General features: G+C 41.8%; 1 long non-coding RNA gene across 1 annotated transcript in view; it reads left to right on the top strand.

Moving 5' to 3' along the window:
* Positions 1-766: 766 nt before the first annotated feature.
* The window catches only part of LOC123605861, a 66803-nt gene continuing 40670 nt past the window's right edge, over positions 767-26899 (top strand). The window contains exon 1 of the long non-coding RNA XR_006715958.1: positions 767-1316. This is a non-coding gene — a long non-coding RNA (uncharacterized LOC123605861). The remainder of the gene's footprint in view (positions 1317-26899) is intronic.

The following is a 26899-nucleotide window of genomic DNA, read 5'->3' as shown; positions in this document are numbered from 1 at the left end:
CCAATCTTAGAGCAGCAACATCTCCTGAAGTAGAACCTGATATGAACTGTCACACAGTCTGGGTTTATCTCCAGGAAACAGATTTCAGATGGAAAACTATCAACTTCATGGAGCCAATGTACTGGAACAAGACTCGGTTCATTGACAGTGAAGGCAGCAAAGGGAAATGCTTAGAAAGGCTGGTTTGCTGTGTTGCCCTCAGACTATTTTGTTCATGGTGTTGCTTTAAAGGGTTTCAACTTGGTACTGGATGTATTCAAGAGTCACACGCAAAATTGAAAGACTCCTAGAAACTGACACAAAACCTCTAGACAGAGAAAGGCACATGCATTTCCTTCCGGCATCTCAGGCAGTCCTTCAACAAATGCTTTCTGGAGTGGCTGGAATGTAGTGGTTCTGTTGTAAGGGGGTGAAGATAGAAAGGTGGCCAGGGTGCTGTACGTGCTCCCCAAAAGAGCTTAGAAATGACAAAAACAAGATGCCAGTGAGACAGAGCAGGCTCCACCCCAGGTGTGGGAAGGACTAACAGAAGCTGAGTCTCCAGGGAAGAGAAGGAAGTATTTCCTTTTCAATGTGAATGAGGGACTCTAAAGGCCCTGATCTCCTCCTGAGAACAAAAGGAAATACTGTACAAAGGAGGAAACATGTGAGCGAATGCACCCAATTTCTAATGACCCCATGAAGACACATGTGACCAAGATGGACAAGAAGGAAGCCCAGGACAAAGCCAGCCTGGCAGTGGGAACCAATCTCCCCAGGACTCATCAATGAACTTGGGGACAGACAACTACCTGAACTGCAAAATAGCTGAATAACTTTATGGGCACAGACTTAGAAGGAAACATGTTTAGTTCAGAGGCGGCCAGCAAAGATGAGCCCTAGTGAAGCTGCGGGCTTTGGTGAAGACTCAGAGGAGTCACACTTCAAAAATCGGGGGACAGGAAATAACTCAGCTTCCTTAGGGATTGGCCTGCTGTGAACAATCTCACTAGCAGAACTGATGCAGGGATCCAGTACTACTGGCGCCCCTACCCACTTTCCAGAAATAAATTTCTGTGGTTTCTGCAGCAAGATCATTGATTTTTTCCCTACACATTCTTGATCCATGTGTGGTCCTGAACAAAAATGACCTAATTCCTGGATGACAAGACAACGTGATGGGACTGAAACCCATGCGCCAATGTAAATGGATCCCAAGCAGATCCAGATATCAATGTTATTAATGCTGATACTTTCCCTCTTCCACCCCAAATACATGACACAATGTGTGACAAGCACTTAGGACAGAAAGGAAAATGTGGGTGACAGAGAGCAACGTAAGAAGGACAGGCACAATTCTGGATGCATTTGGCAAAAAATTCGAAAAGAATTTTAATTATCTCTACTGGCCGTCACATTCATTCGTACAACAGTACTTGTGATAGTTCTCACATGAACATTTTACTCTTCTATAGACACTTTTCTTTCTTCATAGAATTCTTCAAGGATGCCTGCTTTGTCCTTTAGCTGTTTGACTTCTGCTTCTTTGGTTTCTTTCACAGACCTTAATGCATTACACTTGTCTTCCAGGGCCTTTTTATTTTCTGTGCAAACATGGATTTGCTTTCTGAGTGTGCACATGACCTGAGACTTGTTTTTGGTGAGATAGGAAAAGGGCAAGAACCGTGAAGGCAGGAAGGCACTCTTTCCCTTATCAATGCAAAGTCATTGTCACCAATATGGGGATTTCTCCCCAACAGACAGCATACTTTCCAGTTGACAGTTATTGGGCCTCAAGACTCTCAACTCTACATGCTCGAATTCACCATTTTCATCTTGCGTTTTTAAGTAAGACAGATATGAGAAAAACACTTTCCATAAGTAATGATCGCACAAAAATTTGCACCTAACACAACAGGATTGTGCATTGCAATAAACAAAGACCTTGAGGGATAATATAACTAGGAGAAGATAAAGATGGTGGGAAATAGTTCATGTCAGATAGCTTATAAGTGGTTTTCTTGTTGGAATATATATATATATATATACATATATATATATATATATACATATACATATATATACACATCTGTATATGTGTGTGTGTGTGTGCATATACACACACACACACTTTTTCCCCATTCATGTTGAAAATTCAGTGTTCAGCATTACAAGAGGAAGAGACTATGAGGCACCTGAGTGGTTCAGTCAGTTGAGTGTCAGACTCTTGATTTCGGGTCAGGTCATGATTCCAGGATCATGGGATCCAGCCCTGTGTTGGGCTTCACGCTGAGTGTGAATCCTGCTTAAGATTCTCTCTCTTTCCCTCTGCCTCTCTCCCCCACTTGCATGCCCTCTGTCACTAAAATAATAATAATAATAATAATAATAATAATAATAATAATAATAAAGAATAATTAAAAAATAACTTTTTTAAAAAAGGAAGGGACTATACACTTTAGATTTTCCCCATTATCTCTCAACTGTCTTTGAGAATTTTCTATATATCTTGGAGGGCAGAGCTGAATGATGTGATAATTAGTTGTGAACATAAAAAGATAAATCCTAGTCCTGGAAATGGCGAAAGTCATCATGGTGGTCGTAGTGAAATTCCAGGTCCCTGGGCAGGAGGTTGGACTCCCAGAGGCCCGCTTTCTACTGGTAAATGGCAAGCTAATATGCTGTGCTCACCTCACCCAATACCAATGAACAAAAACTCTCGAAAGCCAAATTACAGTAAAACTCAGCAGCCAGGTCTTAGCACTTCCTGATTCTTCACATTCCTCTCTCTCTCTGTGACAGCAAGGCAGCATGTGCACTTTGAAGGGTGTCTTTTAAAATTTCATTAAAGTGCTCAACTTTTTTGATGTTCTGCTTTAACAAACCATGTTGAATGAGTAATAATAATTCATTATTTTACTTGTGTTTTTAGAATGCAATCTAGGCAAAGAAGGGATTCTTTCCTTCCATTTAAGAGCTTCATCAGAGAGAAACTTCCGTTCTCTCTTAGTTTCCTGAAGATGTTTCTTTAAATCATTGTTTTATAAAACATGGAAAAGGAATCAGAATTCAAAAAAAAAAAAAAGCATAATGCTAGATAAACCTGTCTTCTAATGTGTGACTCCTTTCACAAATAGAGAGGTAGCTCTTTACATTTGTGAAGCTTCTCTTCAATTGGGACTGTTTATAGAACACATGAAATAGGTCAGTAGGATGCTCTACCAGAGTGGAAGTAACCAAAATGAAATCACACAAAATATTTGAAAGGGCAATGCTACCTTCTGTTCCCAAGTGGATATTTCTTCATCAAGTTCTTTGTTTTCTTTCTTAAAATTATTGTTCTTCGTGGTTGTTTGCTGTAAACTAACTAAAAGGAGATAAAAACAATTGCTGAGGTGTTACCAAACCAGTTATATCGAATAATCCCAGTGTTTTAGCGGCACAGACACATGATCTGACAGGTGGGTGTAACTAACATTTTAGCTTTCCCGTGTGTCTGAAGAAATCAAGTTTCAGCAGCATTTTAAACCGAAGAAAGCCTATTTCAATGAGATTCCTATTTAAAATATTGTCCGAAATGGAGAAATGCAATAAAATATCTTCTGCTAATTTCTCTCTCATCTGGAAGCACCCTTCTTGGAAAATTCAGTCCCTTTAAATAGTCACCACCAGAGATGAAACAGAAAAATCAAATCCGATCAACTTACATTTCTCTCCTCCAATTATTAATGTACACAGAGAGGTCCCAGCAAATAAAGGAACAAACAAAAACAAAAAAACATCATTTAGTCTGGATTTGAGCCACTCACACCCCCAGGTGCTATTTGGAATTCCACACAAAGAAAGCTCAAACTGCTGCTGACTGATTGACTACTCGAAGGCCTTGGATGACTTCCTGCTGCTCACAGATTGCCTTTCATGAACCCTAGGCCAGGGGCCCTGGAGGACAAGGTCTTTGGAATCAAACATACGGGTACCACCTCAGCTTTACACTTAGTGGCTGGAGGATCTGGCTTAATGGCAATTCCTAGAAGACAAACTTTTTTCATCCCGACATGCGAATATTACCCTCCAACCTTAAAGGAATATTATTCAACACACACGAAGCACCCAATTACAGGTGGATAGCACACGTAAGCTCTAGAACAGACTCCTCCAACAGGGATTGATTCTCTCATCTGACCACAGAGTGCAAACTTCTGTTGGCCGGCCCACTGGGAGAGCTCTCATGCCCTGAGATCACTCTTCTCTCCACCACCGCCACTGCATTCAACGGGATGAACACCAGCCTTTGAGGGCTCATTAAGTGTCATGCAGCCACCCTGGCTCTCAACAGACAGTGCCACAGCATCACCACAGTCTATGGAGCCCATGCAGAGTACATTTCCCCCATTTGTGTCACATTCACTTCTCATTCTCCCCTGGCGTGGACGGCTTCCTGCACCTCAGACTTAAAACCTTGGTTTAAACCTCTCTTGTGACACACACCCTGCCTGGCAATATCTGGCTTCTTCTCTAAGCTTAGGCTTCTTGATAGACTCAAAAAGGGTTTTCTTATCTTTACATTTCAGCAAGAGCCGGCTCATGGCAAAGTGCTCACTCCACACCTCAGGCTCATATCATCACGTGTTTCCTAACCATTTCTAAGTAAAATTACATTCATTTCATTCCCTCTACTTTGGCGATGTGTTCCTGCTCCTGATCTCTTATCTTAAGGGATGGCAACTCCCCTCCACATTGTCACTTAGGCCCCAAACAGGGAAGAGAAAGATTTTCAAGAGTTAACATGCCAATTAGACATCAGAAATCACCATATGTATCCCTAGTTGAATTAAAATGCACATCAAGGAGTGCCTGGGTGGCTCAGTTGGTTGAGTGTCCAGCTCTGGGTCAGGCCATGATCCCATGTTTTGTGGGTTCTACCCTCACACCGGGCTCTATGGTGACAGCTGGGGCCTGGAGACCACCTCGGACTCTGTGTGTCCCTATTTCTGTCCCTCCCCCACTCGCACTTTGTCTCTCTTGCTCAAAAAGAAACAAACATTAAAAAAACCCACATCAAACACCAGTACTGAGAAAATATTACAAAGAAAACTAAAGCTTAAATTCTTACCTTGATATTTTCGAGGTTCTAAGAGAGGAAGAAACAAAATTAAGTTTGCTGTCAAAACATATTGTTAGTAAAAAATATCCAGTGTTCATGATAAATACTAAAATAATACTCCAGTGAAATTACAATAATCATTTAATTTTGCATAATGAATTCACAGGATTAAAAAATAGGAAAAAATTAGAATTTCCTATTTAAGTCAGGATACTTCACAAACATTTCCGTGAAAACGCACAATGTATATAGCTTATTTTTGACCCCCAAATCGATTTACATTTTCTTAAATGAATGTTCAACCTATTCAATTTTGAACATTGATACTGCAGACATTTTTAAAAAATGCTCTAAATGGTCATTTCCCTGACTTTTTCTTTTTAAACCCAGGTTCCACGTCGAAGTTTAGAACTGGGATTATCTTTAAATCCTGAAATAAAGAAAAAAGGAAGGATGAAGGAAGGAAGGAAGGTAGGAAGGTAGGCAGGCAGGCACATTCTAATATTTTTCAAGTAGTTAACATAACTTAAGAATTTATAAACCAACTTAAAATAGAAAAATCAATAATATTAAACATAGATAAGAAGTCAATGACTTCTGTTGTACATTGGTAAAGTATCTATAGACACTCCTTGGAATATCTCCAAAAATACGCCCCAAATTTATGGAAGAATGGGAGTAAGTAACGATAAAAAATGTACTAGAGATACAACTGATAATGTTACATGGATAGATGTTACAGATAGGGACATAACATAGAGAGAGGAGTAGTTACTATTATAAACATGGGATTGTTATTCCCCCCAAAATATACTTCGAGTTCACTTTCTAAAAACATTGAGGTTTTCTTTCAATGTTTACTTTGATTCTGAATCACAGCTCAAAGTGTCAGATGTCTGAAGTAAATAAAGATTTGCCTAATCAGGTGATCTTCTCTATGCTGATGACATCTAGGAGATTTTAAGTTCCTTGAATACACAGCTCCAAGTAGCCAATGAAAGGAATTCACATTCCTATTTCACAGTATTGCACCTAAATCAATCAATAAGAACTATGAAAATTATTTCTAAAAGAATGCTAAAGTCCTGGATATGGTCCCCAAAAGAACACATATCATTTTACAAAAACGAGACTAACCAGCACTGTAGGAGCAAATACACCCACAATGCAATTCACACGAATTCGCATACGAAGCTTTAATTTTGTGCGAATGAACCTCTCTAGAAAGTAGCCTCCAAAATGTGTAACATTTGTTTCTTCAGCTCTCAGAAGTGAGGTCACTAAAATGCGTGCTGGTGGGAAATGTACATGTCTTTGAGTGGCCACTGTCTGAAAGAGAGCAGGGTCTGTCAGCACAGTGATCATGGGTATCGAACACACAAAAGACAAGCCATACTGGCATGAATGTAAACATCCTCCCTCGTGGGTATTCTTGAAACATCTGGCAACTGTCTGGCTGCTGATATTCATAGTTGACTCTTTTGTTTGTGGCCTAGCAGGTGGCCAGGGTCACCCCAGTTATAAGTGGAGCAGAGAGCAGGGAAAGACGCAGCAGTGAACAGAGTTGGGGGCCTTGAAAAGGTGAGATGATTCATGGAGGCGAAGTACTGTCCCCAAAGCCAGTGTCAGCTTCCCATCTGGAGAGCCCTTTGTGGCTCCTAGGGACAGGACCAGGAGCCTAGAGTTTGAGAAACAAGACTAGTTGGTCAAAAAAGACTTCATTTACTATTTAAATCTTGGGAAAGTTTGAATGTTCATGCCTAAATAGGACTATGGATCATTATAAAACTTAAAACTTATTTATTTAACCAAGGTGACAAGAGATTCCAAAGGCCAATAGATAGGCTACTATACTTGTTAGTAAAACTTAGCTCCTTTAACATTGTGAAGTTTTAACTTTCTTAACAAACCAAAGACCTGCTAACGGCAAAACAGAGAAACTTTGGTTTTCTGGGCGAGCAAAACAAAAGAGAAAACAAGATTTATGTTTTCTTGCCAAGTGCAAACCAACAATCCAAGAAAACGTTGTCTTTTTTTAGCAGAGAGAAAGCGGAATTGTAATCTTCTAACAGTGTACCTCTAGAATCCGTTCATTTTGGGGTGCCTGCGGAGCGCAGTTGCTCGAGCATCCCACTCTTGATTTTGGCTCAGGTCATGGGATCAAACCCCGAGTCAGGCTATGCACTAAGCGTGGAGCCTGCTTGAGATTCTCTCTCTCTGCCCCTCCCTCTTGTGTGCGCATACTGTCTCTCTCAAATACGAAATGAAGAAAGTCCATTCATTTCAATGTTGGTCTGTGCTGATGACCTATAAAATTACTGTCCAGAGACTACCCTTCACAAACTTCCTACAACTTACTTTCGCACTCAGATTTTGTCCCAAGCCATTTCTTTCCAAACAACCAATCTCATTTTAGGAGAAAATTACTTTCTTTTACTTCAACAAAAATGTATTCCCATTCATCACGTCTTCCTTACACATCTCTTCGTTTTTTTACATGCAGAGTTACTTTCCTTATTTCCATCAGTCTTATTTACGTTTAGCGGAAGAATTTTAACTCTTAGAAACCTTAGTCTCCAGTGAAAACTAAGAAGTAACCACTTGTGAACTCTTATACCAGAATTTTTCTAGATCTAAAATTCGTAAAACTACATTTTATAATTAAAAAACATGTTTTTCCATAGTACAGTCTTTTAATAAAGCACAAAGCATATTTCCAACCGACCCAAATATCCTCAGCTTCTCTGTAATAAGAAGCCAAAAGTACAAATCTACATTCCATAATCAGTGCTACAGCACTCAGTCCTATTTGGAAAAGGCTTAGATGGCCAATGGATTCAGTTCTATTTATCATTTAACCAAAACTTTCAAGTTAAAAACTTGAAAGCTATCTTAACAATTATCCAAGAAAACTTTGAGACGGACAAAATTCAGAATCATTTTAAGTCCTCTTTTTGGTAACAAATTGCCACAGAAATACCACAAGCTTATTTGACTCTCTGCACACCTTGCTAGAATAAAAGTTTTATATTTGTTGCTGACAACTCCAACGACACGGCCATTTTCATTAAGCCAACAAATGTAGTTTAAATAGCATGTATATTTCACCTGGGGCCACTAAAATGTCAATCAGTTTGTTCCCCACTGTCAATTTTTACCTGGGGCTGTGGCTGGAAATCTGAGGTGGGAGGTGTTAAGTCCAAGGGCGTACTCTTTGCTCCTTGACAGCAAGGGTAGGAGAAGGCGTCAGAGGTACTGAGGATGTATAGGAGTCTTTAGGGGTCTATGTGGGTACCACCGCACCCCAGGTGGTACAGAAACAGGTGGAAGGGTTCTGGGGAGGCTCACCTGTCTCCCTCACTTGACCTGGCCCCACGCAACACCCCCACGCTAAGTGTACCCTGTCCCTACTCTGTACTCCTGTCCCCATGGCCACACTACCCTGGCCACTCCCTGGAATCCAGGCCTGGACACAGCCTTCCATAAGCCACTGACACGGGGTGCCCAGCACCGGGTTGGAACCAGGAAAACACCCCCTTCCATGACAACTTAGATGGGATAGGTCATGCCAGGGTCTGTGTGTTCTGTCTGCCTGTGCTGGCCTCCAGTGGAGTGCCAGAGTTATGTGGAGTGTGCGTGTGTGTGCGTGTGTGTGTCTAAATTTACGTTCTGCACCTGTTCGTGTGAGTTCTGTTTCTGTGAGTCTATTGACTGTGGACGTGAGTTTCTTGTTATTTGGTTGTTTTCATGTTTTTCACTTGGGTTTATTTGTATGTATGTGTATCTGTGTCTGTCTCTGAATGAGTATATATCCGCTGTGCAGACCTCTGTGTCTGTGACTGTATCATCTTTATCTTCCAGGGACACGTGTCCCTGTGGTGGGAGTGTCTGGGTGTATCTGTGTTTCATGTCTGTGCGTGTATTGGTTGTGCATGTGATTCTGAGGCCCCTTTGGGTGTTCTTGATCATACCTGTGTGTGTGTGTTTTCTGTGTGTGTGTGTGTGTTTAGCATGTGTAGCATTTGCTTTATGGGGATGTTACACGTGGCCCTGCGTGTGTGTGTCTGTGTGGGTGAGTGTGTTCCCCTCAGGGTGTCACTGACTATGTCTGCAGCATGGGTCTGTGTGTGAGCCTGTCCATGAGTCCCATACCCGAGTACCCAGATGAGGCTGCGGGTGATTCCATGCGTGTTTGTCTCTGTGCTTATGGTGTCTGTTTCTTTCTGTGAGTGTGTATGTCTGTACCCCTAGGAATGAGCGGCTGCAGAGGAGACCCTTCAAGGATGAGTCCTGGGGTGGGTGAGCAGGAGACAATCTGTGCTGCTCTCAACCTCAGGCTCAGCTCCCTCTGTCCATTTTTCTCCTGTCCTCCAGTGTCCCCGCCTTGAGTTGCCACCTCAGTCCCCAAGGATGGATGGAGTGAAAGGTCAACTCACGGGACCACAGGCCAGCAGCTGGGAGGGCTCCAGGTGGAAGGAGGGGTTATTAAGTATGGGGAGGGCTCCTAGACCCTGGTGAGGAGAAGGGCTTCCTGGGTCCTGGGAGAGGTGAGTGAGCGGGGGCCCCTAGGGAGGCCTGGGGAAACAGAGCCCTTGGGCCCCACGGAAGGAATGCAGGATTGGGCACCCCAGGAAAGAGCTGGAGGAGTCCTACGGGACTCGTGAGTCCCCAAAGGGCAGATCCCTCACTCACCTGTGCTGGTACAGGCTGGAGCTGGGAAGCAGCAGCAGCAGCAGCATCCAGAGGCAGCAGGGCCAGCAGATTCCTGGGATGGTGGATGGAGCAGTGAGCCATGGTCTTGCAAGCAAGGGGAATCACCACGCTGGGCTGCCCTCGGCCCTTACCCCCTGCCCCAGCCACCTCACTGTCTCTTGCCCTGGCATCACCCTCTAGCAGGGCATGGGCAAGCCAGGCAGGGATGGGCACCTGGGGCCACAGGAGTGTCCCCCATGACCTCTGTGTCCTAGCTGTTGAATGGGCATAAGGAGTCACCCAGGGCCCCTGGAACCAGGAGGGAGAACCCAGCCCTGGAATCTTCTCTGATGGGACTTGGGGAGAATTATGGAGGGACAGCATTTAGGGCCAGTTCATTCTCAGGATAAAAGCACAACACGAGGTCGCCTTGGAGGCCGATGTGAGTGTTTTCTTACGCAGGCCACATTCAGAGCACTCACCCAGGGATTTGGAGGAAGGAGAATGACTGATATTAATTTAAAAGAACACAAATGGTGGACCGTGGGCACTCCTGATGCTCTTACAAAACAACGCCCATCCCTCCGTCCTCATCCTCTCCATAGTGGGGAAACTGAGGCAGTCAGGGATTTGGTCAAGATCACAGAGTGGTTTCTGGGTGTTTTGCTGATTACATGTGACCAAACTCCTTTTTCCAAAGTTCACTACTTTAATCTTGCCAGTGATGTTTTTGGGCAACTCTGGGACAAATTTCACCCGGTTGAGGATGAAGCAAACCCATCCCGAATGAGTCCTGTTGTCATTTCCTACCAATGACCCGTGCGTCGCCTTCGTCCCTGCCCAGTCCCCCAGACAGGTTGGTACCATGTGGTAGCCTCACTAGGCTCCACAAAGAATGTCACATTGTCCTGTGACCCGGTAAGCTGGATGCAGTCCTGTGACGTGCTCCGACCAGTGAAACGTGAGTGGGAGCGAAGAGTGCCACCTCGAACACAACAGATGGGAACAGCTGTGTCTGGCCACCTCTCTGTCCATCTCTTATGGCACCTGGTAGTTACCTATGGTGGGTGCCCTTTTATCCTGGTCCCAGGAGGACCATGGTGGACATGTGGCTTGAGCAAGGAAGAGACTTCCGTTATTATAAGCCATTAAGACTTCAGGCCGGTTGTTACCCACAATAACATCTAGCCCATCCTAACTGGGATGCACGCTCCATTCTCCTCTCTATGAGGCAGGCAGCACAGCTAACATTGGAAGCATGATGTCTGTTGTCAGATACACGTGAATTTGAGTTCCAGCTCCATCCTTTTATTAACCCCTACGGCAGGCAATTACTTGGAGTCTGGGAGCCTCCATTTCTGCTCCGTAAGATGGATGGTTACATGATCTGAGGCTTGAAAGGGATTAAATGAAATAATAAAACATGTAAATCTTTGAGTCCAGGGCCTGGCACGCACAGTGAATGCTCAGTCAATAGTAGCTGTATAGCTTTATGTCCTGATTGTAACATTCAGAAAAGCTGCAACTGGTTACAAAAGAAAAGAAGAAAGTGTTAATCCCTGTGGCCTGTGTTTCCTTTCAAACTGTTTTTCAGCAAATAGGACAATATGTATATTCATTCATACCCTGCTTTTTTCTCTTAGTAAGAAGTTGTTGTGATATTTTTATGTGACAAATAAAAGACCTGCATCTTCTTTTTAAATTATAGCACATTAGCAATCTTGACTTCCCTATTGCTGGACATTTCCATAGGTTGCCCATGGCACTGAAAACAAACGAAGCAGAATGAAAACTATCAGGATGTATTGTTTGCTAGAATAAATATTTGTTAACTTTTCTTTGCTCTGTATCTATGTACTGGGTTGCAATGTAGAATGTATTTCTTATTACAAATAATGTTTTAAAAGGTATGGAGTTGTTGATTTGAATGTTTTTCAGATTTTGAAACATTACACATCATCTTTTTTTTTTTTTAATTTCAGGAATAGAACTTAGTGATTCATCACTTACATATAGCACCCAGTGCTCATCCCAACAAGTGTCCTCCTTAATTCCCTCACTCATTTAGCCCATCTTCTCACTCAACACCCAACCTGCAACCCTCCTTTTTTCCCTCTGTATTAAGAGCTTCTTACAGTTTGTCTCCCTCTCTGTTTTAATATTATTTTTTCTTGCCTTCCCTTCTGTTCATCTGTTTTGTTTCATAAATTCTGCATATGAGTGAAATCATGTGATATTTGTCTTTGTCTTCTTTCACTTAGCATAATACACTGTAGTTCCAACCACTTTGTTGCAAATGGCAAGATTTCATTCTTTCTGATCACGGAGTAATATTCCATTGTGTATATATACGACATCTTCTTTATCCATTCATCAGTCGGTTGATATTTGGGATCTTTTCATACTTTGCCTATTGTTGGCAATGCTGCTATGAACATTGAGGTGCTGGTGACCCTTTGAATCAGCAGTCCTGCAGCCTTTGGATAAATACCTAGTAGTACAATTGCTGCGTCGTATGGTGGTTCTGTTTTTAATTCTTTTTTTTTTTTAGGATCCTTCATACTGTTTTCCAGAGTGGGTGCACCAGTTTGCATTTCCACCAGCAGTGCAAAAGGGTTCCTTTTCTATGCATCTCACCAACATCATTTGTTGTCTGAGTTGTTACTTTTAGCCATTCTGACAGGTGTGAGGTGGTATCTCCTTGTGGTTTGGATTTGTATTTCTCTGATGATGAGTAATGTTGAGCATCTTGTTTTCTTTCTGTTAGCCATCTGGATATCTTCTTTACAAAAGCGTCTATTCCTGTCTTGTGCCCATTTCTTCATTGCATTATTTGAGAGGTGTTGCACTTTATTAGTTTTTATAGGTGTTGGATACTCACCTTTTTATGTGATATGTCTTTTGTAAGTATCTTTTACCATTCTGTCGGTTGCCTTTTAGTTTTGCTGATTGTTTGTTTCCCTCGCCGTTCAAAAGTGTTTACCTTGATGATGTCCCAATAGTTCGTTTTTGCTTTTGTTTCACTTGCCTCCAGAGTCGTGTTGAGTAAGAAGTTGCTGCGGCCAAGATCAAAGAGGTTTTTGCCTGCTTTCCCCTTGAGGATTTTGATGGCTTCCTGTCTTACATTAGGTCTTTCATGCATTTTGAGTTGATTTTTGTGTATGGTGTAAGAAAGCGGTCCAGGTTCATTCTTCTGCATGTCACTGTCCAGTTTTCCCAGCACCACTTGCGGAAGAGACTGTCTTTATTCCATTGGATATTCTTACCTGCTTTGTCAAAGATTAGTTGGCCATACGTTTGTGGGTCCCTTTCTGGGTTCGCTAATGTGTCCCATTCTCTATTCTGTTCTTGTGCCAGTACCATAGTGTCTTGATGATTACAGCTTTGTAATGCAGCTAGCAATCCAGAATTGTGATGCCTCTAGCTTTGGTTTTCTTTTTCAAGATTTCTTTGGCTATTCAGAGTCTTTTCTGGTTCCATACAAATTTTATGATTGTTTGCTCTAGCTCTGTGAAGAATGCTGGTGTTATTTTGGTAAGGATTGCACTGAACGTGTAGATTGCTTTGAGTATTATTGACATTTTAACAACTGTTAAATTGTTCTTCCACTCCATGGGATGTTTTTCCTTTTTCTTGTGTCTTCTTCAGTTTCTTTCCTAAGTTTTCTGTAGTTTTCAGTGTATCCATTTTTCACCCCTTTGGTTAGGTTTATCCCTAGGTATTTTATCTTTTTTGGTGCAAGTTTAAGTGGGATCAATTCCTTGATTTCGCTTTCTGCTGCTTCATTGTTGGTGTATAGCAATGCAACGGATTTCTGTATGTTGATTTTATATCCTTCAACCTTGCTGAATTCATGTATAAGTTCTAACAGTTTTTTGATGGAGTCTTTTGGGTTTTCCACATAGATTACCATGGTGTCTACAAAGAGTGAAATTTTGACTTCCTCCTTGCCGATTTGGATGCCTTTAATTTTTTTTCGTTGTCTGACTGCTGAGGCTAGGAATTCCAACCCTCTGTAATAACAGTGATGAGAATGGACATCCTTGTGGAGTTCATGACTTTAGGGGAGAAAGCTCTCATTTTTTCCCCATTGAAGATGATATTAGCAGTGTGACCTTTATGATCTTGAGGTATGATCCTTCTATCCCTGCTTTCTTGAAAGTTTTTATTTAAAAAGGGTGCCATATTTTGTCACATGCTTTCAGGAACCTCTATTGAGAGCACCACGTGGTTCTTATCCTTTCTTTTATTAATGTCAGATATCACATTGATTAATTTGTGGATATTGAACCAGTCTTGCATCCCAGGATCCATCCCACTTGATTGTGGTGAATAATTACTTTAATGTGTTTTTGGATCTGGTTGGCTAGTATCTTGTTGAGAACTGTTGCAACCATGTTCATCAGGGAAACCGATTTGTAGTTCTCCTTTTAAGTGGGGTCTTTGTCCAGTTGTGGAATCAAGGTAATGCTGGCCTTGTAGAATTCGTTTGAAAGTTTTCCTTCCATTTCTATTTTTTGGAACACCTTCAAAGGAATAGGCGGTAACTCTTCTTTCAATGTTGGGTAGAATTCCTCTGGAAAGCCATCTGGCCCTGGACTCTTTGTTGGGAGATTTTTGATTACAGATTCAATTTCTTTCCTGGTGATGGGTCTGTTCAGGTTTTCTCTTTCTTCCTGTTTCAGTTTTGGTAGTTTATATGTTTCTAGGAATTTTTCCATTTCTTCCAGATTGCCCAATTTGTTGGCGTATAACTGCTCATAGTATTCTCCTCTTATTGTTTGTATTTATGTGGTGTTTGTTGTGATATCTCCTCTTTCATTCATGATTTTATTTATTTGGGTCCTCTCCATTTTCTTTTTGATCAGTCTGGCTAGGGGTGTATCTATTTTGTTAATTCTTTCAAAGGACCCTCTATCGGATTAGTTGATCGGTTCTACTTCTCCCCCTTTCCTTTTCTCTGTCCTCTCTCTCCACAAACAGCTCCCTCCCCTCCCCGGCTTTTCTCTCCAGCAGTTCACCTATCCACACCACATACCTGCCATGTTCTGTGGCTCAAGTGATGCAGATTATTGTCTTAATGTTCAAATCTCTTTGCTAGCTGTTCAGAATGATTTGGTGCTGATCTAACTGCATTTCCAGGATGAGACAAGCTCAGGGTCTACATCTAGAGACCACACTTATAGCGATCAAACTCAATTTTTGGCTTACCTGAGGGTGGATATGGCATCATCCCATTGTTCTAATAAGTATTTCTCCCACTTACTGGTGAGGATGAGTGTTCCTTGTTTTTAATATGCTTCCTGATCCTTCATATTTTTATCAGCTGTTTATTGGTTGTCTCCCAGAAGGAATACTTAGGTATGAATCAGGAGATGTGACCTTCCACTCAGACTGAGAAGTAACAAGACAGTTCATAAATCTTGTGTAGGGGAGTACTCTGGATGCAGGATTAGAAATTGCTGTCCAGCTTCCCTGTCTCTCCTTTTACACCACCCAAGTTACATAAACACGTCTCACACATCATCTCATCTTCCAAAATAGACATTTTCTTTATTTCAGCATCTTGTTTTTAGTGCCCATTCAGTGAATCAACTCCTTGAAATTTAACCACCCGTCACAGCTCTTATCTGATACCAAGAGATTGGTCTTCAAGGGGGCATAGTTGGACACAACAAGGTCCACAAGTGGGACCATAGCCTCATTGACTACCATGCACTGGGACTTAGATGTGTATGATGGATAGAAAATGTCCTTGACAGTCAGTTGAAGGGTTCCAGGCATAAAGGTGGTTCCTGAAAATGGCAAACGAGAAGGCTTCAATCATATCTTTAAAGTAGATACCATTACCGTAACCATCCTGGCAGGCACATGAGATCTCTTTCAATACTAGCCTTCCAGGCTATCACCTCTCCATTGGGCCAGCACCCAAATAGCAGCTTTGGTGGAAATGGACTCTGAGCCCTCTGAGCATTGTTGCCATTACCTTTTCCTCTCAAGCGGTCAATAATTTACATGGGTAGGTGTCAGAATAATTGCTACTTGCTAGACAGCCTGATTTTGAAACTGTGTGATGCAAGGGGGTTGTGGAAACTTCCTCTATGTTGGTGCCTCTTGTGTGAAAATAGCCACTGCTGTGGATTCCTGGATTTGCACTGGACACAAACATTCCTTCCTCTTTTCTTCTGGCTGTTTGATAGTGTTTCTTCCATCCATTTATCACATATTTGGGGACTATTAAGTGACTAACACATGCAGGGTACACCTGTCTGCCGCAGGCTGCTTATGATTATGTCAAGCAGAGGCTTCCCTTGATTTCACAAGCTTGGAGAATTAGAATATTTCTGGGAACAACTGATGATGACAATGTCTGTCTTGTACTAAAGCTTACAGACCCTATTACAGGCCTCTTGGTTTTGGAAAAGCATCTGGTGTACCAGTGTGGGCCTTGGCCACACCTCCCACCTTTGTCTTTTGTGTCTCAGATGGAAATATCTTAAGGACAATAATAAAAAGTCCCTGTTCAAAACTGATGGTTGCCAGAGCACAAGAAACAACGAGTGTTGGCAAAGGTGTAGAGAAAGAAGAACCCTCTTGCATTGTTGTTGGAAATGCAAACTGCTGCAGCTATTCTTGAAAACAGTATGGAGGGTCCTCAAATAGTTAAAATAGGAGTGCCTGGGTGGCTCATTCAGTTAAGCATTCAACTCTTGATTTCAGCTAAGGTCTTTATCTCATGGATCATGAGATTGAGCCCTGCCTCAGGTTCCACGCTGACAGCATTGATCCTGCTTGGGATTCTCTCTCTCCCCACTCTCTCTCTGCCCCTGCCCCCAATCACATACACACACTCCTTCTCAAATGAACATTTTTAAAAAGTTAACAATAGAACTGCCCTACAATTCAGCAATTGCAGTACTAGGTATTCACCCAAAGAATACAAAAATACCAACTCAAAAGGATACATGCACCCCGATGTTTATAGCAGCATTGCCTCAACAGCCAAAGTATGGGTGGAGCCCAAATGGCCATTGAACAATGAATGGATAATGAAGAATCGGTGTATATGTATATAATGGAATATTACTCAGACTACAGAAAGAATGAAATCTTGCCATTTGCAAAGACATGGATGGAAGTAGTTTATGAACTAGTTCATAAGTGAAGTAAGTAAAATAAGTCAGAGAAAGACAAATATGTGATTTCACTCCCATGTGGAATATAAGAAATAAAACAGATGATCATAGGGGAAGGGAAGGTAAAATAAGATGAAAACAGCGAGGGAGGCAAACCCTGAGAGACTTCTAACTATAGAGAACAAACTGAGTATTGGTGGATGGGAAGTGGTTGGGGGGATGGGCTAAATGGTTGATGGGCATTAAGGAGCCCACTTGTGATGACCGCTGGCTGTTATGTGTAAGTGATGAATCACTAAATTCTACTCCTGCAACCAGTACTACACTACATGTTAACCAAGTTGGATTTAAATAAAATCTTGGAAGGAGGGGCGCCTGGGTGGCTCAATCCGTTGAGCGTCCGACATTGGCTCAGGTCACGAACTCGCAGTCTGTGTTTGAGCCCCGTGTCAGGCTCTGTGTTGACAGCTGGGAGCCTGGAGCCTGCTTGGGATTCTGTGTCTCCTTCTCTCTCTGCCGCTCCCCCGCTCATGCTCTGTCTCTCTCTCTCTCTCTCTCTCTCTCTCTCTCTCTCTCTCTCAAAAATAAATAAACATTAAACAATTTTTAAATAAAATCCTGGAAGGAAAAAAATCAACGTTGGCAAAGATGTAGAGAAATCAGAACTTTCAAACACTGCTTGTGGAAATGTGAAATGGTACAGCTACTCTGGAAAACAGTTCGGCAATTTCTTAAGTTAAAAATGGAGTTGCCATATGGCACAGCAATTTCATTCCAAGGTATAAACCCAAGAGAATTGAAGACATATATTCCCACAAAAACTTCTACATAAATGTTCATAGGAGCACCATTCACAATTCCTGAAATGTGGAAACAACCCAGTTGTTCATCAACTGGTGACCAGATACATCAAAGGTGGTAAAACCGTACAAGGGGATATTGTCTAGTCATCAAAAGGCATGCAGTACTGTCACATGTGTAGATGAACTTCAAGAACATTGTGCTAAGTGAAAGAAGCAAAAGTCCATGTCTTGTATAATTCCATTTATATGAAACCTCCAGAACAGGCAGAACCAAGAGACATAAGTAGATTAGTGGTTGCCAGGGAATTGGCGTGGGAGGAATTGAGATACGGGCTTTCTTCTCAGAATGATAATAATATTTTAGACTTAGTGGTAATAGTTGTGCAACATCAGGACTATAATAAAAGCCACTGGATTGTCCATTTTAAAATGGTCAGAATGACGGCTTTTAAGTGTTGTCAATTTCACCTTTTTTTTTTACATTTTTTTCATTTTTTAGTATGTTTTAAATATGAAATTTATTGTCAACTTGGTTTCCATACAACACCCAGTGCTCATCCCAACAGGTGCCCTCCTCGATGCCCACCACCCACTTTCCCTCTCTCCCACCCCCCATCAACCCTCAGTTTTTTCTCAGTTTTTAAGAGTCTCTTAGGGTTTGGCTCCTCCTTCTCTAACATTTTTTTAAAAAAATAAAAAATTGAAAGCTTCAAAAAATAAAAATAAAAATAACCAAAAAGGAGCATTTCAAACATAAAGAACAAGAAACACATGTCCCTGGTTTCCATAAGATTAAAGTCATACAGTCTTGCAGATACTAAGACATGAGATAAAGTCTGTAACTTTCTGGAATGTCATTGGCCATGATGATTTATGATGCTTCGTGTGAAAAAAACATATGTAATCCTGCACTGACTGTTCCTTCCTCAGAGAAGTCTCTTCTTTGTGAAGATTTTGTATCCTGGGTGGCTATCTTAACTTGGGCTTAAATGAAAGCCTTCTCCCTTCTCTCTAAAATTAAAAAGAAAAAAAAACAACTTTTATTCACTTTGAATCAACATAGTTGTTTTGTAGTGTTGTTCAACTCTCCTATTCCCTGGTTGAACTTTTGTGTAGTTGTTCTATCCATGATTCAAAGTGGGATATTGAAATCTCATTCTGGGAAGTATACTTCTGAATAAAAAAGGAGAGTTTAGAGTAATGACGCTGCTTTCCTTGGTGACCCTTTCCCAAAGTATCGTCCTAAACTATTTTTGAGCAGAAGCAATACAATGAAAACAAAGGTATAGTCCCCCAGAGTGGCTTCTTTGCAGTGGGAATATGCATGTTGTGCTACCTCCTTGCAGCATCCTTTTCCTGATTTTCTAGCTGAAGGGAGTTTCTTTTCCTTCTGAACTCCTTGTCAATTTACCGAGGACCTTCCTGATTGCATTAAATTGCTCCTTCATCGATCTCATCTCCCCTAGGAGTGTTTCAGCCCCTCTGAGGGTAGAACTTTGTCTCAGTCATCCTTAGCTCCATCTTCTTTCTCAGTGGCTTTCATTCTATGGACTTTTCATAACATTTCAGAATACACGTTCAGAAGAAACGTATCATTGCTATTTGCCCAAAGAGTGGTTTCAAAAATGTATTATTTCACATGTGGTTTAGAGTATGGACTGTGGAGCTGGGGTCAAGATGGCAGCATGGGAGGATCCGGAACTCACCTCTTCCCATGAACACAAGGATTCAACAGCTGCTTATGGAACAATTCCCTCTGAAAAGGATCGGAAAGATAGCTTAACAGTGTCTGTAAAATAACGGATAAAAGCACAAAATATATGGAAACAGGAGAGGCAGAGACACAGTCTCACAAGAAACCCCACTCCAGGTGTGGTGACCCACAGTCAGGAGGATCTCATAATACAGAAGTTGTCCCAGAGGACTGAGGGTTTTGTGAGCTACCTCAGGCACCCCAACTCTTGGGAACTACATGGCAAAGATGAGCCTCCAAGCATAGGGCCTTCAAAAAATAGGACTTACTTCCTGAAGTACCCAAGGGCTTCTGTTGAGCCGTGGTGTGGCTCACTCCTGTCTTGTCTTCTATGTGCCTCCCACACCTGGCATTCTCAAGGATACCTGCTCTTTGAATGCTCTTCAGGGTTTTTTGTTTTTTAACTACAAGCCTATTCTCAGGCAAAAGCAATAGGCTGAGCCATTCGTGGGAACTTATAATGACAAACACTTCATGGGAAATCTCCAGGGAACATGTGCTTTGAGTTTCCTAGGAACCTCCTAATTCCAAAAAATATTTATATTTTGGAGCCTCTCAGAGGCTAAGATTTCCTTGAGGTGATAAATGGCCTACAAGGTAGTTAAGTACTCTCTATGGATAATTTGTGTTTCATTTTCACAAAAACCATAAGTCTGAATCTTACTGTGCCCATTTCACAAATAAGGAAACTGAGGCTCAGAGAGGGATGATATTACAAAAGTGGCAGTTCGTGGAGCTGAGATGAAACCTTAGGCCTGTTCATAGACCCCCCACACAATGGGAAGAATTCAGGCATCCGATGGACATCCTTTTACCATCTCTCCATTCTGTGAAGGACTGAGACTGGAATCCCATAGGAGCCTCTGTCTTGGAGTCAGAAAATTTGAAGGCCCAAGTAGCAGTTTTTCTCCTTGGTCCTCATCAGGCACACCAGGTCACAGAGAAGATTTGAAACCAGCTCCACATTTGTCTCAGGGAACCACCTAGGCAAGTTGGAGAAAAGGCAGTGTGTCGGTACGTGTCTCAGAGAGATCGTCTTTGAGGTCATAGTGCCGAGAATGAATCCATAAGGTCAACAATTTCTTTATGAATACAAACAAGAGTCAGACTGCTGGAGAGAAAGAAGTTGAACACAAACATCTACCAATTTCAGCAACAGACTCTATTAAGGGACTTGAGATATTGGGAGGACGGGGGAGCTGTTGTCTCTGTCTCCTCTGAGAACTGCTTACCGTTTGCAATTTCGATGCCAGCTCTGGGGCAGGAGGAACTTTCCCAGACTTGGAACAAACCAAGTACTGGATCACTTTCATTGGCTCCTAGGCCTAAAAGACAATCTCCTTTGCCTGTGGAAGGTGGGGCTTGGAGGCCGTGAGGCAAAATGAAACAATGAATAGATCTTGACTTTTAATAGTATGTCAAGAGAAATAGGCCACAGACTATAGCGCCAGGTGTGGTAGACTTTAAGATAACAGACACAGAAGTCGAGTAAGATTTTATCACAAAGTCTTGCACTGATGAAAGAGATTGCTCGTCAGTCACAAGAGCACTGAGCCCTGAACACTGAACCCACAAAAATGTCAAGGTTTCTTTTAAAAACTGTCACATTGAAAGTCTGTAACTTTCCTCTAGATATTGTCTAGATATTGTCTAGTCCTCTAGATATTGTCCCATAAGACTGTCTCATAACAAAGTTTGTAGCATTTAGATCGTAAGTGGAGACCTTATGGTACTCAGCAGAAGAGGGAAAGGTAGACCTTAGAGTCTCGAGTTAGCAAAATCTAAGAAGGTTATTTAAAAGGAGGTATTGATAATATACATTTCAAAGCAGTCCCAGTATTTAACAAAATATCGAACATGTATCCTTTGTTGGAATTTTAACTTCATTTTTCTAACTGTGTGATGTGTAAATTTATCTGTTTCAGGTGGTTGGCGCTCTTCTTCCCAATTCCCATCCACGTTTGCAAACATAGAAAAGAGTAAACAATGACTGCTTTGGGTTATTGATAGATTTATTCCAGTTCTACAAACTCAGGATTAGTGATTTTCGTTTGATGATACTGGCATATCATCAATTTACTCAACATTAGAACAAAAATACTTGTAACAAATCATGAGAGTTCAAATGCTGTTATTAGCTTCCTACTGTCTACAATATGAACACATTCTTTAGAGTAATGTCTGGTTAGATATAGGTTCGGTTGCTTCAACAAACACACCCAGTAATATATTCGTTCCTTCCTGAATAGTCTGGGCATATGCAGTCCATAGCTGGCTTAGCAGCTCCACCCTCTCAGGGACTCAGGTTCCTTCTGTGAAGGTGCTTCACCACCTCTAGGGTAGAACTGAGAGGACTCAGCATCATGTCCACATCCAGGAAGTGGGAAGTGAACGTGGGAAAGGGGAGGACATGCCTCTAGCTTCAGAGAATAACCAGAAAGTTTTCCATATCACTTCTGCTCCCATTTAATTGGTCTGAACTTAGTCACCTGGCTGTACATAGCTTCATGAGAGGCTGGGAAATGTGGTCTTTCTTTTTGAGTGGTTATGTGTTCAGCCAGAAATAGGGCATTCCATTTCTATGAGAGAACTGAGGGCATGACTATTGAGTGACCACTAACAGTTTCTGTCAGGGTCTACCCCTTTGATTAAACAACTGTCCGCAAACACACAGAGCATCATCCCCACTCATAGAACATTGTCATATTCAAGAAATAAAACCTCCAGGTCTCATAGAATGACTAAATCTGGGTCAAAATTTAGTATCTCTTGTTACTCCTTGGTTCTCTCCATTCGATAGGGATAGAGTTCCTATCTGACAAACTATAAACTAAAGCATGAGTTATGTCTAGTCTCCAAACCAACCAATATATATCCCTGGAGTAGGATATTGCTATAAAAACTCCAATACTGGAAAGAGAAGAGCGAATAATGAGGTAACATAAGTCCCTAGCAATGATCCAACTCCCCTAGGCATGAATTATGACAGAACCCTGTCCTGGCACTCTTTGGGGTCTCAGTTCATTCAGTAGGTCCTGATTCTGCTGTCTGGGAGGCGTTGCTTCCTCTACTGTCATCTTTAACTTTTGTCTTTCCCTCTGGAACATTCTTTCATGTTCATCATCCTCTGTGGACAAATCTGAAGTGGCTGTTTGGAAGAATATACACTTCTTGAGGATAGGATGGCTTTTGCAGCCCACTTCCTGCTGCGCAGAAAGGGGATCATAAGGATTGTATTAGAGGTCAAACTAGTCTATGCCTTATTGACAATGGCGTTACAAGAAAGGATATGCTCTCTCCTCCCCATTTTCCTAGGCTATGGTTTCTTTTGCAAGAAAATTCCCTCAAACATTTAGGCTTCTGGTCTACTTTTATGTCTGTCAAATTCTGTATGTAAATAATCAAACTGAAATATTTTGTTCAGGCATCGTTTTGGGGCCTGAAAACTCTGGTCTTCTGTGTAGCTTGTTCTGGGCTTTACCAAGTCTCCCTACTAAATCAATGACGGCTATTTTGCACTTCGCCAATTTACCTTGAGTCAGCCATATTGGGGAGGTGACTGAGAAAGGCTTGGGTGTCCTGTCCTGCTTAGGCTACCTATTGAAAGCCACTTGTAATTCCTTCAGTTTGGGGTGCAGAAGTTTTTGCCTCTCTCAGGCTTTGGAGGCACTAGTCACTCTCGTTGCCGCCAAATTGGATTGTCATCTACAGGCAGAAAGAGCTTCCTTAGAAAAGCTGTATACCCGTGAATCAGTGCTGGCAGACTGGCTGACCCTAGCCTGAGATCTGTTTGTGGCAGGTTCCTGGTGAAAGTGGCAAAATGCATCCCACAGACACCAACATTCCAAATATTTCGATTAATTTCTTCTTGAGTTTCAGGTTCTGATGGCATGTGATCCGCCATGAGAATGATCATAGACAACAGCTTAGTGTTTTGTCACAACATAAAAACTGTCACCAGACTTGCAGCCTGTAATACCTGTGCCTTCCCACCTACTGCCTGCCCACCAAACATATGCCACTTATGTTGGGTTCTAAACCATCAGCCACTCCCTTCTTGTATCAAATTCTGTAATAGTTTGGATATAGAGCAGGTTGCTCTAACAGGGGCTATAAATAACCGTGGCTTCAACAAAATATGTATTTCTCTTTCATGTAACAGTCTAGGTATATGTTCAAACCCAGAATGGTTACCCTGTAGTGTCAGATACCCAGGATTCTGTATGGTTGCTCTGTGGTTCCTTACTGACAAGGTCAAAGATGACTCAGCACAGCAGATCTGCTTGCAGCCAGCAGGCAAGGAAAATGCGGAGGGGAGAGCACATCCTTTCTTTTAACACCATTGCCCATAGCACACCTCACTTCCATTTGCATTCTGTTGACCATAACTTCACACTTCCTGGTAATGTAAAGGCTTAGTCTACAAAGCCATGTACCCAACTAAATATCAGGAATTCTCTCAATATGAGAGAAGGTGGGAATGGATGTTAGGTGGCAACAAGCAGTACTGTTGACAAGTCAATGATCTTGACTCCACTCTTCACTTCCCCGCCTCTCCTCAACATATGGTCATCTGGGTTCTGGCCTTCACCTCCCAGTTGTATCCTTCCCACCAAGGTCATCCTGTCGTAGCTCAATGCAAGTTGTCTCTTGCCCTTCTCGATCCCACTGTAGCAACTGACCCATTAGACCTCTCCCTCTCTCCCAACCCCAATAGCTAATCATCAAGACCTCTCACTTGTATGTCTTGAAACAATTGCCTCATCTTCCCACTACTTCCAGTCTTGCGCAACTAACATAGGCCAGGCCACCATCATCTCACGCACAGCCTTAAAATTGGCCTGTTTACTTTTCCTGCCACCCACTTCCATTTCACGTCAACTCATTCTCCATCTCCAATCAGAATGATCTTTTAACAATGAAAGCTCAGCAATCAGTCAGTGAATGATTGAAATTCTTCAATGGCCTCTCAGTACTTTCCGGAAAAAGCACAAAGTTCTTTACTGGTTTGCAAGGTCCTGCAGAAACAGGCTTTGGTTACTTGTCCAGCTTCATCTCTTAAAATAAGCCTGTATTCTCTCCTCACCTTTTTGCTCCAGGTATACTGAAGTACCACGTATGTATCTATTTCCCAGGTCCTCTTATACCTCTGGTGGCTGTTACTATGTTTCAGGCATTATCCAGAGTCATTTTCACACATTGGAATTTTGTTCATTTATCTCTTTATTTTGGTCTTCATTTACTTACTTATTTATTAGTTTTGATGAATAAAAATTTTATGTAATTGAGACTTACAATGTGATATGTTGATATATGCATGCACTGTGAAGTGATAACCACAATGAAACTAGGTAACATATCCATCACCACCCATAGCTACTTTGTTTTTGTGGTGTGGTTAGAATGCTTGAGATCTGCTCTCTTAGTAAATTTCAAATATACGATATGGTATTGTTAACTGTAGTCACAGTACTGTACGTTAGGTCGCTAGAACTTGTGCATCTTACAATGGAAAGTTTGTACGTTTTGATCAGTATCTCCCCCTTTTGCCCATCCTCCAGCCTCTGGTAACGACCCTTCAACTCTCTGTCTCTACAAGTTTAACTTTTCTTTAGACGAAGATTTCACATGTGCATGAGATTATACAATATCTGTCTGTTTGCGTCTGACTAATTTCACTTAGAATCATGTCCTCTGGGTTCACCCACGTTGTCAGAAATGGTAGAATTTCCTTCTTTTTTTCTGGCCAGATACTATTTCACTGAATGCACAGGCCATTTTTCTTTATTTTGATGGGCACTTAAAGTTGTTTCCATATCTTGGCTACTGAATAATATTGCAATGAACATGGGAGTAGAGATGTCTCATTGAGATAGTGATCTACACCCAGAAGTGGGATTGCTGGATCATATGGTATTTCTATTTTTAACTTTTTGAGAACCTCCAAACTGTTTTCCACAATGGCTGTACCAATTTACATTCCTGGAAATAGTGCTTAAGGGTTCACTTTTCCTCCACATCCTTGCCCACAGTTGTTATCTTTTGACTTTCGGAGAATAGGCATCCTAACAAACAGGTGTGAGGTAATAGCTCATTGTGGTTTTGGTTTGCATTTCCCTGACAATTAGCGATGTTGAGCATCTTTTCTTATACCGGTTAGCCTTTTGTATGTCTTCTTTGGAAAATGTCTATTTGGGTCCTTGCCCTCTTTTTCACCCTGTTATATGGTTTCTTTGCTGTTGACTTTGGGAAAATCGTAAGAGGAGACTTTATTTAAAATGGAAGTGTTGAATTACTCTATTGTATACCTGAAACGAATGCAACACTGTATGCTAATGAACTGGAAAGAAAATAAAACCTTAAAGAAAATGGAGTCAGGGGGCCAGAAGGGGGAAGCTCTACCACGTGTCATTTCCTGCAGACCCACTGGAAGGAGACATATCTCGTAAGCTGATACCTCTTCAGCTACTGCTATACTACCTCAGCAAGAGGAAGAAAGGTCTTTCTTCTTTCCAGATGATGGCCCAGCTGATGAGAGACTGTCACAACTTACGCAATGAAAAGCCACTATACTTGGACCTCCCAGTTTACTCCAATGGACTTTTACTATATCATAGCCCTCCCAATTTCTCCCTTTCCTCTATAAAAGTGTTCCTGTCCTTTGTTCTCCAGACTTGCTATAGCTTCCTTCTCCCAAGTGGCAGTTCTCTGCTATTCCTAAATAAGCCATTTTCTTTTCCTGGTAACATAACTGGTAGTTTTATTTTTAAGGTTAACTATTCATGTGAACTCCTTATTTGTTTTGTATATTAACTCTTTCTTGGAGATGGTCTGCAAATGTATTCTCCGATTCTGTAGGTAGCTTTTCCATTTTGTTGATGGTTTCCTTCCCTTTCCTTCCCTGTGCTTTTTAGTTTGATGTGGGCCCAATTGTTTATTTTTACTTTTACTTCGTATGCTTTTGGTGCCAATCCCAAAATCTCATTGCCTAGAGCATAGTCAAGGAGTTTTCCTCTTTGGTTTTTCCTAGAAGTATGATGGTTTCAGGTGTTACATTTAAGTCTTTAAGCCATTTTAAGTAGATTTTTGTGTATCATGTAAGGGAAGGGTTCACTTTCATTCTTTTGCATGTAGATATACAGTTTTCCCAACAGGATCTAATGAAGAGATAGATTGTCTCATATTCACCCATCGCTGGGGGTCACCTTTGGGGAGTCCCCTTTGAATTTTTTTTTTCAACGTTTATTTTATTTTTGGGACAGAGAGAGACAGAGCATGAACGGGGGAGGGGCAGAGAGAGAGGGAGACACAGAATCGGAAACAGGCTCCAGGCTCTGAGCCATCAGCCCAGAGCCTGACACGGGGCTCGAACTCACGGACCGCGAGATCGTGACCTGGCTGAAGTCGGAGGCTTAACCGACTGCGCCACCCA

This window comes from Leopardus geoffroyi, chromosome A2 (assembly GCF_018350155.1).
Source record: "Leopardus geoffroyi isolate Oge1 chromosome A2, O.geoffroyi_Oge1_pat1.0, whole genome shotgun sequence".
Taxonomy (NCBI): domain Eukaryota; kingdom Metazoa; phylum Chordata; class Mammalia; order Carnivora; family Felidae; genus Leopardus; species Leopardus geoffroyi.
The sequence above is the reverse complement of the archived record's forward strand: the minus strand, read 5'-3'. Positions and strand labels throughout refer to the sequence as shown.